The sequence below is a fragment of the Acanthaster planci genome, linkage group LG05, assembly GCF_054643075.1.
Source record: "Acanthaster planci isolate LZ-2023a linkage group LG05, COTS_SCS, whole genome shotgun sequence".
NCBI lineage: Eukaryota > Metazoa > Echinodermata > Asteroidea > Valvatida > Acanthasteridae > Acanthaster > Acanthaster planci.
Genome location: NC_141781.1, coordinates 17,987,807 through 18,004,461, shown reverse-complemented (window position 1 = coordinate 18,004,461; position 16,655 = coordinate 17,987,807).

Below are 16,655 nucleotides of genomic sequence, written 5' to 3'. Positions count from 1 at the left end.
TTATTGTCAGGGCTGTGCTACACGCAACTCACGTCACGAGATAGCAATGCGCCCTTGCATCGACCGCAAGCTCCTATCAGGAACTATACCGCACCACCAATTAGCCCCTCAACGTACCGAGCCCCTCAACAGCACACGCACCACTCGGACTCAGGCACAGTCACACTAGGCTAGGTGACTTTAACCCTTGCACAGGATTCTCGACCTTTACCTCAGGATCAGCCCTTTATCAGGACCACTAAGCGTAGCCTACGCACGCCTTTTATAGCTTTTGCGCTGCTCTGACCACGCCCGCGCACGTGCTCACGTGACTAAGCAGTGACTTCTGCTGCCCTATCGCACAACGCACAAGGCGGAGCCTATGCGCCGCGCTTGCTTAACACACAGCTATGCGCGCCTAACATCTGCCTCTGTTACTGGGCAGAGCGCCATCTATATCTTCGCACCGTGCCTAGTGACTAGCGCCCTCTGTCACGTCACAATATTATAGCGCCCTCTGTTGAATCAATTGTCAAAACGAGTAGCGCCCTCTATACGGCAAAATAGCAGCATAGCAACTTTCAATAGCGCCCTCTGTTGGCTAGCAGTTGACCAATACCAACTTATAGGCAACAGCGCCCCCATAACTTCACTGAAATGGATACACTTTTGAGTATGGCACCCTCTTACGAAATGTGAAAAGTTTGTTCTATTTTTCAATGGCCCCCCTCTATATTGACCTGATGATGATCTGTGACATTTTTCCAGGAGAAAACGCAACTATGATAGTGAAAGGCTTCCATCAACAAACACACAAAAAACGCGAGTCCCAAAAGCAGTCTCTCAGCTCGTGAAAATTAAACTAAAACTTCTAAAGGCAACTGTCAAGGTATCCACTTCGTGTAATGCTGAGTAAAAGCAACCCATTATTTGGGTCATGAACCAAAGTGTTTAGTATAAGAAATACCTGATTTAAACAAAATTATTTTTAATCTGCAACACATTTGCGACACCCTTCTGTCATTACATCCTCCAATTAATGATCAAGGGCATACTAAACCTGACAATATTTTACAAACCAACCATCATAATTCTTACAATAATTTCTTTTTTTAGACCAGACAGAACACTTTTATTTCGAAGGTCATTCACAGTGAGTTTAAAAACCATGTGAAAAATATCGAGAGTCGAAAGGCTCAATTAATACCCGGCAAGCCGACGTTACTTGGGTTTCTAGAACAAAAGTCATTGTCTAGTCTTTCTCATTTTAGGTGGGTTTTTGCCAATAACACTTTTCAATTCACACAAAATAAATTCACCCCAAAAATTAATATTTCTGATAAAGCCTGATTGCGTTTTAACGGCTTACTTTCTTAGGCAATGGGGACTGTTTTTAAACTCTGCGCTCGGTTGGGATATCCTAATCTTTCCTTCCCACAACGTCATCCCTCCATGTTGTTCGGCTGGCAGTCTCATTTTTTATGCTGGAGTTCTAACAAACCCCAGCTCTCCAATTCCAATGCAGTTTTACGAGTACCTTATTTGGAAACTGCTGGAAGCTTATACATTTATGGAAAGCACATTACGGATGTACCATTTTGTAATTGTTGGGGTATTTCCAAAACTGCTCTAAAATTCAGTGATTCCTGCTGATTACGGATGACGTAGACTTATTGGCCATCATACCGCTAAGGAAAACATGTTTTCTCTGATTTTTTTTCTGTTCAAATAAATATGGAAGCAACCAAATCAAATGAAGTGTATTTTGTTTTCAGAACTCAACTATAACAAGCTAAAAAGGACTTTTTTTCTGTTCATGCCAAGTTGGTAATTCTGAATGTTGACATGCGTCATTCGAAGAAAACAGAGAAAACGAGGGGGACCCTCGCCCCGTGTCCGCAGTGGATAAACCCTTGTGCATGCCAAACAGTGCATGCAGCCATATTGTTTGAAGCCTCTTTGGTCCCTGATGCCTTATTCCTTGCGTCCTCTTTTCCCTCTCACTTAATTATTCGTTAAGAGTTCCTGAAGTCTTTTCTTTTAAAAATGTTTGAAACTTGTTTGTCTTTGCTTCATTTTCAAAAATGTATGCTTATCAACAGAACACAGAAGATATTTAGGCTGTTTGAAGTACAAAGTGTTTGATATTGTTCCTGCATTCCACAAATAGATTTTGGACATTGGAGCGGCTCCAGAAATATTGGTGGGGGGGCTGCTGTAGGTTTGATTTTTTGTTTGTCTCATTTTTGCGGACAAGCAGAAACGAGAATGAAACATTACATGACACATACCGGTACATAGGTGCACTCATCACCTTGAACACATAAGATTCGGCGGGGATCTTGTTATTAAATTTACTTTAGTTATTTTTTATTTTCCAATTAATTTAACCTTTTTTATCTTAGAGCAGGGTTTTTTTTAACCCTCGCCCCCCCGATCCGCGCTTCGGACATACAAGTAACTACAAGAGTGCAATGTAATTTCAGAATAATATTTTTACTGGGAAGTATTCACACAACTTGTTATATATTCAAGTGAATACAATGATACACAGGCTTACAGGCATCTGCAAATATTCTTTAATCAGAATGCCCAACTATAAAATGTATTCACATGTACACTGACACTTTTGCATTGCGCCTTAAAACCCGCAAGTGGTCTACCCAATCGTCTTACTAATCCAATAAACTGATTGTCTAATACACCATATAAAATGCTTGAACTTTAAAACCTGCAACAAACAAATATTATCCTCTCACGTTATAAACATGACACCGCAATGATTGAATTAAATATTCATCTGTAAGAACAGATTTACTGTTAAACTGTTAATTAATAGAATGATGTGCAAAGTATAAGTTCAGTTTACATAAAATTCACAAAACATGACTTGTGTATGTGATTGCACTGAACCACCTTTACCGGAAAAAAATAAACAAATCCACGATGTTTCAAGACTGTCCCTTCAAACACACACATCTGTGTTTCATACAAAAAGACATGCAAACTGGTACAAGAATGTCACATTCATGGCAAAAGCTCTGAATGACTGTCGAGCCCCCCCCTATAAATTGCAGATAGCGCCTTTGCATTAATACAGCCAATAGTGGAATCTCGTGCCAGGATTTAAAGCTTTAAATGCAAACTTGAATGCACCTTTTCTCAACTTGAAGTGATACACTGGCCATATATGCTACAGAAGAGAACATTACATTTTGGTTTCCATGAAGTCACATACATGCAGTGCACAGTATTGCAATTAAAAGTCAACACTTCGAATTCACCATGATCACATTCATATATTTTACAAGGTGTGAATATATTTTTTCTCCTTGTGTGACAATTCATGAAAAATCTTTTCCCGCTAGCGTTGACGTGAAAGGAAATCCCCATTGGCAGGTTTTGCAATGTAGTGCAACAGACAGCGATACAATTTAAATAAAATGGTTTCATTGAAATAACAAGCAAAGCACTGACGATGCAAATAATTTGTTTTACCTCTGTTCTTCAAAGCACATCTTCGTAACTAGTTGTAAAAATTCAGACTAAATTATTCAGACTCAAACGTTTTCTGAAGAACATCTTGCAGCGTGTACATGTACACTGTATATATGCATACCAAAGTACAAAAATACACAATCAGCTTCATCGCATAAAATGACTACTGTGATACTGCAGGTTTGTGGTTTTCAAACATGAACACGACATCCTGACGTAAGCCGACCCTTGTCTTGGCATCTCCGAGTGACTTTTCCAATGGCAGACCTCCAGCACTTAAATTAAAATGGAGATTCATTGAAGAGACGACCTAATAAAAAAAACCAAGTTACAGATTTCGGGCACTCTTATCAGATGACGTCATTTGTGTCGGAATCAGTTGGCTACGGCTTGGGCCCTTTTCCAATACTCGACTTGGGCTCCGTATCAGGCTTCGTTCCCAAAACCAATCCCCGATTGTGGGCCTGAAGCGTTTAAATTAAATTGGATTACTGTAATTTCCGGCTCTCTTGCATCTTATTTGATATTTTGTGGTACTATCAGACTAATTACTGCGCTTACAGCTTCAAAGTCAGCTAGTTAATAAACCAGGTGAAGCCTGAGACGAAGCCGAAGTTGAGTATTTGAAAACGGCCTTGGTATTATGCATGATTCTATGGGAACTGTCAGTAGATGCTGCCAAATACTCGGTGTAATTTCTGGCCGTAGCCAATTGATTCGGACGCAGGCCCACGTCTGTGAACCAGACAAACGAAGTGGTCTTACGTCCTGCTTACATATACAAATTAGAAACGCTTTTAAGCAACAAACCGTGAGTGGCCAGTCTATTTCGGTGTCGGTGAGGCAGTGACTGTACATACGCATGCTGTGCATGCAGTAGCGACGGACATCGCGTTGACAACCATACATGTATGCATGTAACGACTCATGCATTGTCACTTGCCAAGATCAAAGGTAGATTAGAGTGAGAGGAGATTTTATTTTCGGAGCTGAATTTGCCCCCAATATGTTAAATGCAACATGTTTCTTATAAGCTAAAATAGAAAACAATGTGCACAGTATATCGTGTACCTCATGCGAATTTTGTTTTCATTTTGACTCTGGAGCTGAACTGTTTTCATTTATTTTTTTTCATTGGCCATTTGACGTGTCACTGAATTTAGATTCCGTGACACATTTGGTTGTTAACAACAAGACACACTAACACGTTTATCGGGTGTTAACACCATCTGAACACCAAAACACGAAACATTTCCAAACAACTTATTTTATTTTATATAGTTACATGTTAACAATTAACGCAAAGATGCGTTTATAATGAGCGTAGGTATTTACAATTGGGTGTAAAGTACTGTGAGAATGTTAGCAATTTATTTCAAAAACAGATGTCTGCAATTGGCGTTTTACAAGAGACACACAAACGTCAAGGCTCAACTTTTAAACATGGCTCAAATTCAAACAGCGCACTTCGAATATCAAACGTCATGGTCCAACTTTTATTTACAATGTACAGTACATCGTACGTGCCGCGTATCTCTGAGCTTTCAACACACATGGGGGTAAATACAAATTGGCTCATTTAAATACTGGTACTTTTATTCTACTGTAGTTCCACAGCATCTTATCATGACTACTTTTTTCTAGTTTTACTCTTGTGAAGTTTCCCTTGCCTTATTTGGCAATATGATTAATACCGGCGTATTTAAGACTGTAAATGGGGCAAATAAATAACCTCTTCCTAGTGGGTGTATAACACCCGTCACACCTGTTCTGTTACACCGAAGTTATACCACGTCGTTAGAAGAGTTGGCGTACGATATTTCAGCAATTGAAGTTTGATGTTTGAAAGTTGTGCCACAGTGTTTGAAATGTAGGAACCACGACTCTGTGTCTTTCCATTTTAGAACACCATACTTTATCACCTCAAAGGTCAGTGGTGAGTGAGGACGCGAGTCAGCCCGTTCGATGCCGCCTGCACTTGGGGCTCAGTCTGAGACGCCAACGTTGACGAGGATAGCATCCCCGCTGTAGCTGACGAGCCAGATGCCATAGGTAGCCAACCTACCCAATTTGCAGACGGTCCCCCAAGGGCTGGGTGAGTGTAGTCTTGCTATGGGTTCTGTGGGTATACCTCGTAGTACTGCTTTTGGGGTACTCAGCCATAACAATTTGGTCTTTTCTCCAAGCCCGATGGCATCCATTATTTCCGGTGGGAATCTTACCGCTCAGAGTCATGAGCCCACATTTTAATACCAATAGCCTCCCTATATATTCGGCCTCCCATCCATACCCTCCGTTCTCACTAAATATCCTTCCGGCCCCTTCGTATACGTTAACTGCTATGACCGGTGCCGGAAGTGGTGGTTCAGACGGCTAGATGGGGCTTTCAGTCAGCTTCCCCTGCCAGTAGCGCACCGGCGGGTACGCACTGAGCACGGTCGCAAGGTAGGGATCAGTGTGTTGGAGCACCCCCAATTTCATTGGTCAGCCGCAAATGCAGGGAAGGTAAATGCCTTTCTCCGCTGTTGTATTTTGCACTTTCGCGTTTTGGCGCAAGGCTGGCTCGTTCCTCTGTGGGTCGTGTTGCTCCCGAGTTGCAATTTATGGCCCCAGAAGCGGTCAAGCTACATTATTCCATACTTTTTATCACTCAATCGTTTTGCTCCCCGTGATGTGCCACAAGGGCAGATTCAGGTGTTATTTAATATAGTCCATATATTTTGCCGTATATTCATGGCAAGTGATGTACCACACGGGCTATTCCCCTCTACATTTGCCAGTGGAGGGAATTAGATTTTACCACGTTTGCCATGTGATTTGTAAAGCTTCATTATTTTAGACAGGTGTCTAACAGGCTGCATGTGCTGTACACCTTAATAGTTCTGTTACATTTTTTTATTGTTTGCTCTAATCAGTGGCGTAACTAGGGTGCTACAGCTGAGGGGGCACCTGGGGGTGCACAATTTTTCTTGGGGGGCACTGAAAATAATTGAAGTATTTGCCTGTCTAAACGCCTACCTACATAAATGGACGTAAATGTCCATTTCAAAATTTCAAATGGGGGGGGGGGCACGTGCCCCCTCGTAGCTACGCCACTGGCTCTAATATGATTACACAACGGCCGTTACTGTGTTGGTGAATAGTGGCCATTGGGTATCACTATATCTGAGTTGTGGTCTTGGGTATCACAACCACTGTTGATATGTTGGTGGTCATGGCTACCGCCTATAGTGATCTTTGTTGAGATTGCTTGACTTCTTAATCCGGTTTGCCCTAAATCTGTGGTATTGGTATTCCGGATGAACAGTTAAACGTTGATTAAAATTGAAGCTGTGGCGAGAGACACACACACAAAATAAAACTGCAGTGCTTGTGTTCCTATCGCTCAGAAGTTTGAGTATTCTTAGAAATGGATCATTAGGGAAACATTTTGTGGCAAATTTTTTAGACATCCGTCCAACTACTAGAAGGAGGCCAAATTTTCCGTCCAAATTTTGAGAAATGATAGACTAGGGTCTAAATTGAAAACTGATTGAGTCGGTTCAGAACAGATTAGGGAATATTTAATTATGGGACAGTAAAGTTTGTACACGTTCCTATGTCTCCCAAGTGACCCATTTTCGGTAAACAGTATAACCGTTGTTAAATACACATCATCGTGGGTCTGGATTTCATTCCTACGTATACGGGTGATAATGAAATCAGTGGAAAAACATATATGAGTATATATCACAGCGTTTATTCCAACATGTATTCACATGGGCCACATGGTTTCTCTGTGTGACACTTTAAGTTTACAGCAAAACTCAGTATCCACACAGTGATATGCTCGTGTCGACATGGGGTGACACAAGGACATCCCAGCGTTCCACCATAGTATTGTCACATGGACAAACTAAATCACTCTTAGTGCAAAGTGTCGGTAAACCTGCAGCAGACTGTAATGTCAAGTGAGACTAATACATACACATTTCACTTGACTCACAAGATGCTCAGTATGAACTGGGAAATATTTCTAAATCTGTTTTATGCAGTAACCCCAATGAGCCAACGAAACTTTACCTTGAACAGTAAAACTATGCAAATTGATACGATATAACAATCTGATTCAGCAGTTTGACCTGCATGCAAGTTTAATGACTCTGGCTAGACTTTTCTCCCGTTAAAAATACAATTTCTTTGGAAAGGGAAGTCGCAACTACGCTGTCGGGACAAATGTTGCCGCATAATTTCTACATTTTTCGTCACGTGTGCTTATATTCAGAATGTCGGCATATGCCTAAGGCTATAGCCTGCTCTCCGCAGTTAATCCAGATTTTAAGCGACGTACACCGTTAAATCAGTTTACTGTGAGAAACAGCATTCGGAATTATAGGCTTACACGCAGGACTGTAAGTTTTATATACTTTTCAGCTTTTGCCGAGCGTATGGTTTGAAAAATCATCTGTAGTGAAACACGATAAGAACAACCAAATCAGATAAATGGTTGAATAATTAGATAATTTTTATATGTGCATGTGATGCCGTGCACATATTGGACATATGCATTTTTATGGTATGGGCGACACAAGTAACGCATATGAACCACGGCTTGAGACTAGTACTCAATAGGTGTCTTGCGAACCGCAACGACCGAACACAAATTAAGTGATCACTTTGAAGTAAGCTTTTCTGGATCGCAACCACTGGAAAAAAAGTGTTGATTATTGTTTCGAGCGATCAAATTTTGAGCCCTATAATTAAACAAACTGTGTTATCTTGTCCGTGCCCTAATTCATTCCGTTCTGCTGCATATAGGGTACTTCTGTAACAAGTGTGTGTGTACTCCGTGTGTGAAAACCCACAGCGTATATCTAGACATGGGTTTACATGTAGGCCTACATGGAGATCCATCACAATCTCGAAGGATTAGCACTTATGTTTGTTTGTGAGCAGTATGGAACATCAGCGTGTATTTATGGTGTGTTTCTTGAGTTTGTAGACACATTCAAATCGTGGACGTATAACAATAGGGGACAATAGAGTCCACGGTTGAAAAACGTGTACAAAACATATGGGAGGTCTTCCGAAAAAGTTAGAGTATGAACAAAAGAGGAACAATAGGGAGTCCACAATTGAAGGCGTTTACACACGTGTGTGAGTGGACTTCAATCTACGGAGAGGTGTGTCTGTTCTCACACTGAAAAAAAGGTAGGTCTATGAACAGTGGAAGATCACAGCGTTCTGACTCAGGCCCTACCTATTCGCAGTTTGGACATTCCTGTAGTGAAAGGGTCACGCCATTAACTTCTTTTGAGGCTCTGTGCGTTTTTACTGTCAACAATTTAGCCTCCTTGATAACGAGGGTATTTCAAGGAAAATCGTCATTTCACATTAATCGTGACAGTGTGTTCCTATTTGTTGCGCAGGTTATAATATTATGTCCTTATGTTGGCTGCTAGGCTTCTGACTACCTACCTTTACCTGGAATGTACACCTGGTTTTCGTTCAGTTACTTTTCCTATAGGCCTAGTTTGCACCCTCTCTTTTGGTTAGCAGAATGCAAAATCTCAGATGTAAAAAATACATAAAGAGGCATCGCAAAAACACTGCATGTGTTAAAAAGTGCATATGTACGTTAATTGAAAAATGGAATTCAAAATAGCACTTTCTTAACTTTGGGTATAGTGTACATAGCCCCTATGGTGTTTAATTTTGTTATAAATTTTTTTTTAAATACCTGTCCGTCCCTGCCCATCTTTAAAAATAATGCAGTTTGCTCTGAAACCCAATATATTTTAAAGCCTAAAAAAATGTATATGTTAGTTTGAAACACCAAATGGCGACCTATATGGAAAGACGACGTTGCATCATGGTATTTGTGAACAATATGTATGTGGCTCCCACTCTCCTGTCTCTCAACAATGCATAGTTGTGTCTGGATTCTCCAAGATACTAAACCCTAACCAATGGATACCATGTACATACATGGAACCGTGAGTCGCGCGGGGTTTTTACCCAGTTGCAGACTCCCAAGAAGGAGTGTCCTTCATCACTTTTAGAATGATGAGTTGATCAATATAAGTGGTAATCATCAAACCCTCAATTCTGACAATATGCACCACCTGTACAGATACTGCAATATTGCCTTTTTAAAGGTACTCTCATATGAACAGAAAAGTTATAGACGGAATCTCTTTAATGTCCAAATATAGATTCGTTCACAACAACAAAATAGTGCATTTATAATTAATAACAGTCCAGTGTTCACGACAAACTCTACCCTTGAAACAGCCGGGCTGTTTTGGACCATCTCGTTGCAATATGTGAATAGGGACTATTTTGTTCGCGCGGAAGCATTCTGAACAATCTAGTTTTGCACCCAGACATTTCTCCAGTTTTCGTGTGGTGAATAAACAAGCAGTGGCATAGGAAAGGTACACCCTTTCAGTTATTCATAATTACCTTTTTTTCTACACACTTCACATCTTGCCCTGGACCGGGGACAGATTGGCTTATACATGTAAAGACACTCGTTATCAGCTCAACTGTGAACTTCCAACTCAATTTGACATATGGCTTTGTTGTTATGGTCATTTAAAGTGGTCAGCCCGCTGAAAATGGGGCACTTTGCGAGATTGTCAGGTGTGATTTCCACAAAAAGGAGTCTTGCAGTGACTGCAAAGAGTTGCTAACAAACACCGAAGGTTATTACGCTTGAGAAAAAAAACATGTGCATGCCAAATAATGGCTACAAGCAATGGCTACACGCACAGTTTGGCATGCACAAGGGTTTTATCCACTGCGAACACAGGGCAAGGGTTCCCCTCGTGTTCTCTGAATGACGCAATCTACATTCAGAATTCGCTTCTTGGTATGAACAGATAAAAGCCCTTTTGAGCTTGTTATAGTTGAGCTCTGAAGACAAAGGACACTATGTGCGATTTTGATGCTTCCGTATTTATTTGAACAGATAAAACCAGAGAAAACATGTTTTCCTTAGAGGTGCTCTTAAAAAATAACACCACATACACACTAAACATAACCCCCCAAAAATCTATTCATACAGAGTCCATTAAAGGGATAAGGAATTCAATTAAAAATTCGAGTAAATGTAAAGAAAGTTGTTTTAATTAATTCACAGAACTATACACATTTATCATCTGGTTATCGCACACAAGCACAAAAGACTAATGAATGATGAATGTGGGACGAACTCAGATTATTGAAATTAGCAATCAAAGTTAGCAATTAAAAGACTCATCCGAGAATAATCAATTACGTTTTATTGTTGTTCGTGATAACTTTGTCATGAAGGTTCCAGGTTCTTATATCGTGGCTTTTACTCCAGTGAAGTTTTACGCACACATTTGACTGATTTTGGTCAGTCTTTATGCTCCTTTGGGATTTCTTGGTGTTCCTGAGTGATTGTTGGGCAATACTTTCTCAAACTTTGTTGTTCTGTACTTGGTGTCTATTACGCCCTTCTTAGTCATGTTACACTCGTCTATATGAGCTCCTGGTGTGCGTTTTTTGTCTTTATTTTGATTATTGTTCATTGATCAAATACTGAAGATGCAGAAGTCACGGTCTCTTAAGACTAAGGCCCAGGAGTACCTTGAAAAGGCCTACACAGGCAATTTTCCTGGCGCAGAAACTTAAAATGGAAAGCAGAGGGGATGTACAGCTACATGTACACAAATTAAGGGGGCGGCATTCATACACATGCAGGTACATATAGTAACAGAAAAACATCATAGGAATTTAAATCCACATTTTACGAGTTTGACTGAATTCGGTTACCTTGTCTACCTAAGCAAGCCTATCCAACCTACCTGGCAATACAAAAAGGCCAGGGTCGGGAAAATGTGATCTATCTTATGCAAGGAGAGAAAAGCTCCCAAATCTTGAAAAGAATACGGTTTTCGGAGTCACACCATGCCAGTCACACCCAACTCGATCATGGGCAGCAATCGACGGGGAACTATGGGCACTTTACAAGACCGCGCCTAGTACCCGAAAAACACACGCCATGTACGCTGCAGGCTAAAAGGCCGCTCAAGGGGGAAAACGTTGGGAGTTCCTTTCGTTGGTTCCCTCAACAAACCACCCACAGTGCAGGTTTGGCATGATTCAATTGATCATCATGCCCAAAGTCACAATGCAAGTACGCTCACCGATGCCTCGGGTGCAATGCCGTCGAACACGGACTCGCAGCATGCAAAGCTCCACCGCCCAGTAAACTGCGCGCTAAACAACCGGTCTGCAGGTTTGGCAATATTTGTGTATGCTGCCTTGTTCAAACACTAATTAAACTTTTTTCCGTTATTGACCTTACTAGACGCAGTACCCTAGTAAGGCTGAAGCAGAGAAGTTATGCAACGGCTTCGCAAATGAGTTTTGTCTCGGGTTTAGTGGGCCTTGTACCCAACGGGATGCTCCAAACTTACAGTCAGGGAGGCAACGCACACAAACGGCCCTTGAGAAATTAGACAAAGAGGTTCTTTTGGGAACTGTGGCCGGTCAATTTATTACCCCTTCATTTAACAACCTTTCAACATCCCCCCTAGGTCTTTTCCCCAAAGCAGAACCTAGCTCTTTCAGATTAATTCATCACTTGGCGTATCCAGAATCAGAGTCGGTCAATGACGATATTAATAAAACACTTTGCTCAGTTCACTCTAGCAGTTTTGACGATGCTGTACATCTAGTTATGAAAGCAGGAACGGGCTCTCTCCTTGCTAAGGCTGATATCAAATCGCATTCCGTCTCCTACCCATTCACGCCAATGGACTTCTGCCATTTGGGAATTACGGTCCAAGACAAGATCTATGTGGATAAGGCTGTACCCATGTTGGCTTCTGTCCCAAACGGAATGGGATTTTTTTCGGGGGGGGAATGACGTAGATCGGAAATTTCACCCAAACGCAACAAAGATAATAAAGGAACAGTTGGACAGCATTTTAAAGGACCATTAAAAAGATTTTAAAAATGAAAGTTTAATTCCAATAACTTCAACTTAACATGGGTTCCCAACACATTGAAAGCAAGATTCAATTCAAAGAACTTGGAGAAAATTAAAAGAAAAGAATGGGCTTTTGCAATCTGCCTAAAGGCAAAAGAAATTACTTTTAAGTGCAATTTAAACAAAATCAAGCAAAACTAAATGAATTTATACAAAAATAAATAAACAGATGAATTGCTCAAATCCGAGCTGTGCCCAACGCCCAAACCCTGCGTGTCAACACAGGAAAAGAACAAAAAGCACGCTTTATAAAACTCAACAAAATAAAGCAAGGCAGTGGAAATACATACAGTATAGATTGATAAATTTAACTTACAGAGGGCTTGAGAGTGCCAGACTGTAGAGCCTCTGGTCTGGGCTTATTTGAGGAAGTAGTAGCACAGAGTTTAGCTATAAACATTCACACATATAATGATGGGTGTGCTTGACAGTGTGCTTGGCTGGTAGCTTAGGGTTGTCTTTGGAAAAGTCTTGGCCTTCAGCGCCTTCCTTCAAGGAAATTAGGCAATAGATGCAGGAGGAATTGCGTGCCACATGCAACATGTTGCCAGAGACGACCAAAATTTGGTCTGACATTCTCTCATGGCTCTTTTATTTTGGGGAGTTGAAATGAAATGCAGGCAAAAATGATGTCCACGCCTTGAACAGATTTGCTCAGAGAATCTTCACGGAATTGGAAAATGCACACCGAACTGTTCACGTACACAACCTCACGGCTTCTCAGCATTCATTGTATCGCTGTGATATTGTCTGCACTGAGGAATGAGATATTTGCGGCAACTTGCACTGAGCGATGGAATATTTTGCTGTGAACCCACGCTCCCTCCTGTATTCACCTTTGTTGCAGTCTTAGGGGCTTAATTCTCTAAAATTTCTTGGCTTTGCTCAAATGGGGGGGGGTAGCAATTTCCTGAGTCAGAAAATTGTTTGGCGGTTTTTCTTTTGAGTAAATGGGTCCTGGCCTACTCCGGCCTCGGTAGTTTTCCCTGCTGGGGTGCCCTTTGTAGCCTGAGGGGTAGGGTGGGCCGCATAACCTTTGTTAGACATGTACTCGCTTACTTTTAATGTAAATCACATGTAGTCACGGGTATTTAAACCACATGGAAGTCACATGTAAAACACATGTAAATGACAAATAAATCAAAAGTTAAGGTTTGGCAAAGTTAACCAACTGCTGTTTGCAGATGGTGTCAAGTTTATGATACATACAATTGGTGTTAACGCGAACAATCAGAATGTTTGGTCAAACAAATAGGATTCTGATAAACTGTGTTGTAATCATTGGATCCGAAGTTTATTGGTGTATGGGAGTTTACACTCAATGAAACCCAGTGGAGGCAGTCATGTCCAAGTGGCAATCCCATTTCTGTGTGTACCTCCTTCCTCCGGGCCAAAAAGAGCGCTGCCTTCGTAATTTTCACCACAGTGACTGTCTATACATGTGAATTCTTTAGGGGAATTTGCAAAGTTTCTAAACTATTGTGAATTAATGAGGCAAATTGCTTGTGACGTGAACAGTTTTTGTCTTTATAATCTTACATTCGTCAATCTGCCAGTAAGGAGCAGTTGTTAGAAAGCTGGTGGCTGAGTTTGGCCAGCAGTAACTCAAATCACAGTCCCAGGGGTATAGCATCAAAGGGACAGAGTCCAACTCTCCAATGAAAAGCCTCCAACACCAATAAATAAAAAGTGTTTTGATTAAACTGTTGCTTGGCTTTAACTCTGCAAAATGTATACATCTAGTAGTTTCACTTTTGGTTTTACACTAGGTTTTGTGGTTTATCAGCCAAGAACTCAAGTGTAGAAATTCAGTCTGCGGTGAAACAACTTGAAGTAGTACGGGATAAACTTTACGCAGACCTTCATCACAGAAAATATATGTGTAAGCAACACAGTCAATTTCACTTAATATGTCATTTGTCTCCCATTAATAGAAATTATTATTACCGCTAATGGGTCATTAGGGAGACCTTCCCATACGAACGTGCACAAAAATTTTCCAACTTTACCGTCCCATAATTCAATATTCCCTAGTCTGATCTGAACGAAACTTTGTATGTTTTCATTATGGACCCTAATCTATCATCTCTCAAAATTCTGCACATAAACATAACGATTTGAATTCCCAGACTAAGGACACTGTTACTATACCTTGTGATTCGGTGCAAGCTTTCGCAATGGACTGGTTCCTTTGTGCCCTTCTTATCTATTGAGAACAGTGCATTGTTGCAAGGCGTCTCTTATGTAACTAAGGAAAAGCTTGCCCGGAATCACAAGGCATAGCAACAATGGTCTTAGTAACGAGATTTCAAGTTGTTCTGTTCAGGTGAATTTTAAGAACTCAGTGTACCAGATGTAGGTCAAAGTTAACTCGCAAAAGGCTTAGTTCCCCTCAATCCACCTTGTGACGTTGTCTCTTTGAGCGTGATTCGCTGGATCATGCTTGATCGGCGACGGTTTAGACTGGTTCTTGGACGGGTAATAAAATCTTTGCCTGTAGCAAAAGGTGAACGAACAAAGGAGGGAGGGAGTTGAGTCTCTCCTCCCTTATCTCATACAATTCTAATTATATTGCAGGTAAGTAACCTTTACATTATTGGGGGATTATATTTCGCTAATCTCGGAGAGACTTTGAAGCACATCTGCAATCTAAGCCGACGCCAGCACTCCTTGATCGTCTTTCGTCCTGTCAGGATGTCTGTAGTAAAAGGCTGCAAATGTCTCCGATGAAGACCTATCTGCTGTCTTCAGAAGGTCACTCATGGTAAGTAACACCTGCGCGTTTTGCCGCTGTGTGCTATACAGGGGAAACAGAATTGGGAAAGGCTGTTGGCCTTGCAAAGATTTTAGTGACGGAAATACATCACACAGGGTCAAGCTAACGACGAGCTGAGCATTGTGGGTAAATCTCTACAAGGTGCGCGAGCTCGCTGAATACGTTACACAAGCGGCGGTTATCAAATCGGTAGTTTTTTTTTCTTAATCACTGCTGAAAACATTCTCTCTATATTTAACTCTTTCACCCAAAATGGATCAAGATAAACAATCATTTGAAATATATCGCCAAAAGAAGAAAAATTAACACAGCGTTATTGTACCACGGCCATGTTTTTATCATATGCATGTAGCCAACACTTTGCCCGTGCCAAAGCATTGCCATTGGTGACCCCCCCCCAAAAAAAATGAATAACGCTTTGGTATTACAGGAAGTGATAACCTCGCGGTCACATGTAGAGCACAATGTAGGCAATTACAGTGCAAAACCATCTGCCCTTCCCAGGCGTCCGGGCGCTGGGCGACGAGCGGAGGGATATTAGGCCTCTTTCATGTATGGCGGAGAAAATGGGAGGGTGCTATTTGTCTTGGGTAAAATCTTTGTGCTTACTCCAATTTACGCTCTTGAAATGGCGCCCTCTTATTGTATTCATAATGCTTTGTAAAGGCCAACGGCCGTTGTTGTTGCGGGCAGCCCGAGACCATCTAATAAATGAGCAATTTACACCAGGGCAGATGGAAAACATGCGGGGATGCGCTTGGTCGTCTGGACGCCATCCCTCACATTGTTGTGTTGCCTCGTGGATAAATGTCGATATACCTGTCAGGAAACGAACAACAGCTAGACGACCTCATTCAAACCTGCAAAGTCCCCAAGTTTCGCCTCTATAAATGGTACGGTATTAGACAGGTACATTATCCGAGAGGGGTTAAGGAAATTCCTACTGCTGAGCATAGGGTTAGTAAATATTGGAGAGTCCGCACATCTTCCATAGTTGTGAAATGGCGACAATCGGGTCGGGGGGAGGGCTTGAAAGGTCAGCATTTCGTGCGTACGTACTTGATGGACGGCCCCTAATGATTCAAATCAGCAGGAAGTCTCTGGCGGCATACTAAGGCGTGCTATTCCCGTACGGCTTAATCATGGATTTGCTATAGAGAAACCCACACCCAAGATCCAGCCGGACAGAAAGTGAAGAACATTCAAACAGGAAAGAGCCACAATTGCAATGACACTAATCATAGACCGTCCCGGAAACTTTACGCTATTAGGTCATGAATAATTTGGATGTGAGTACAGTACAACGTCACTGTACTGAACAATTGGGTTTACGGACCATACCCCTTGGCTCCCGAATTTTCTGTGCACTTTTAATTAACATTAAAAATTTACTTTAAA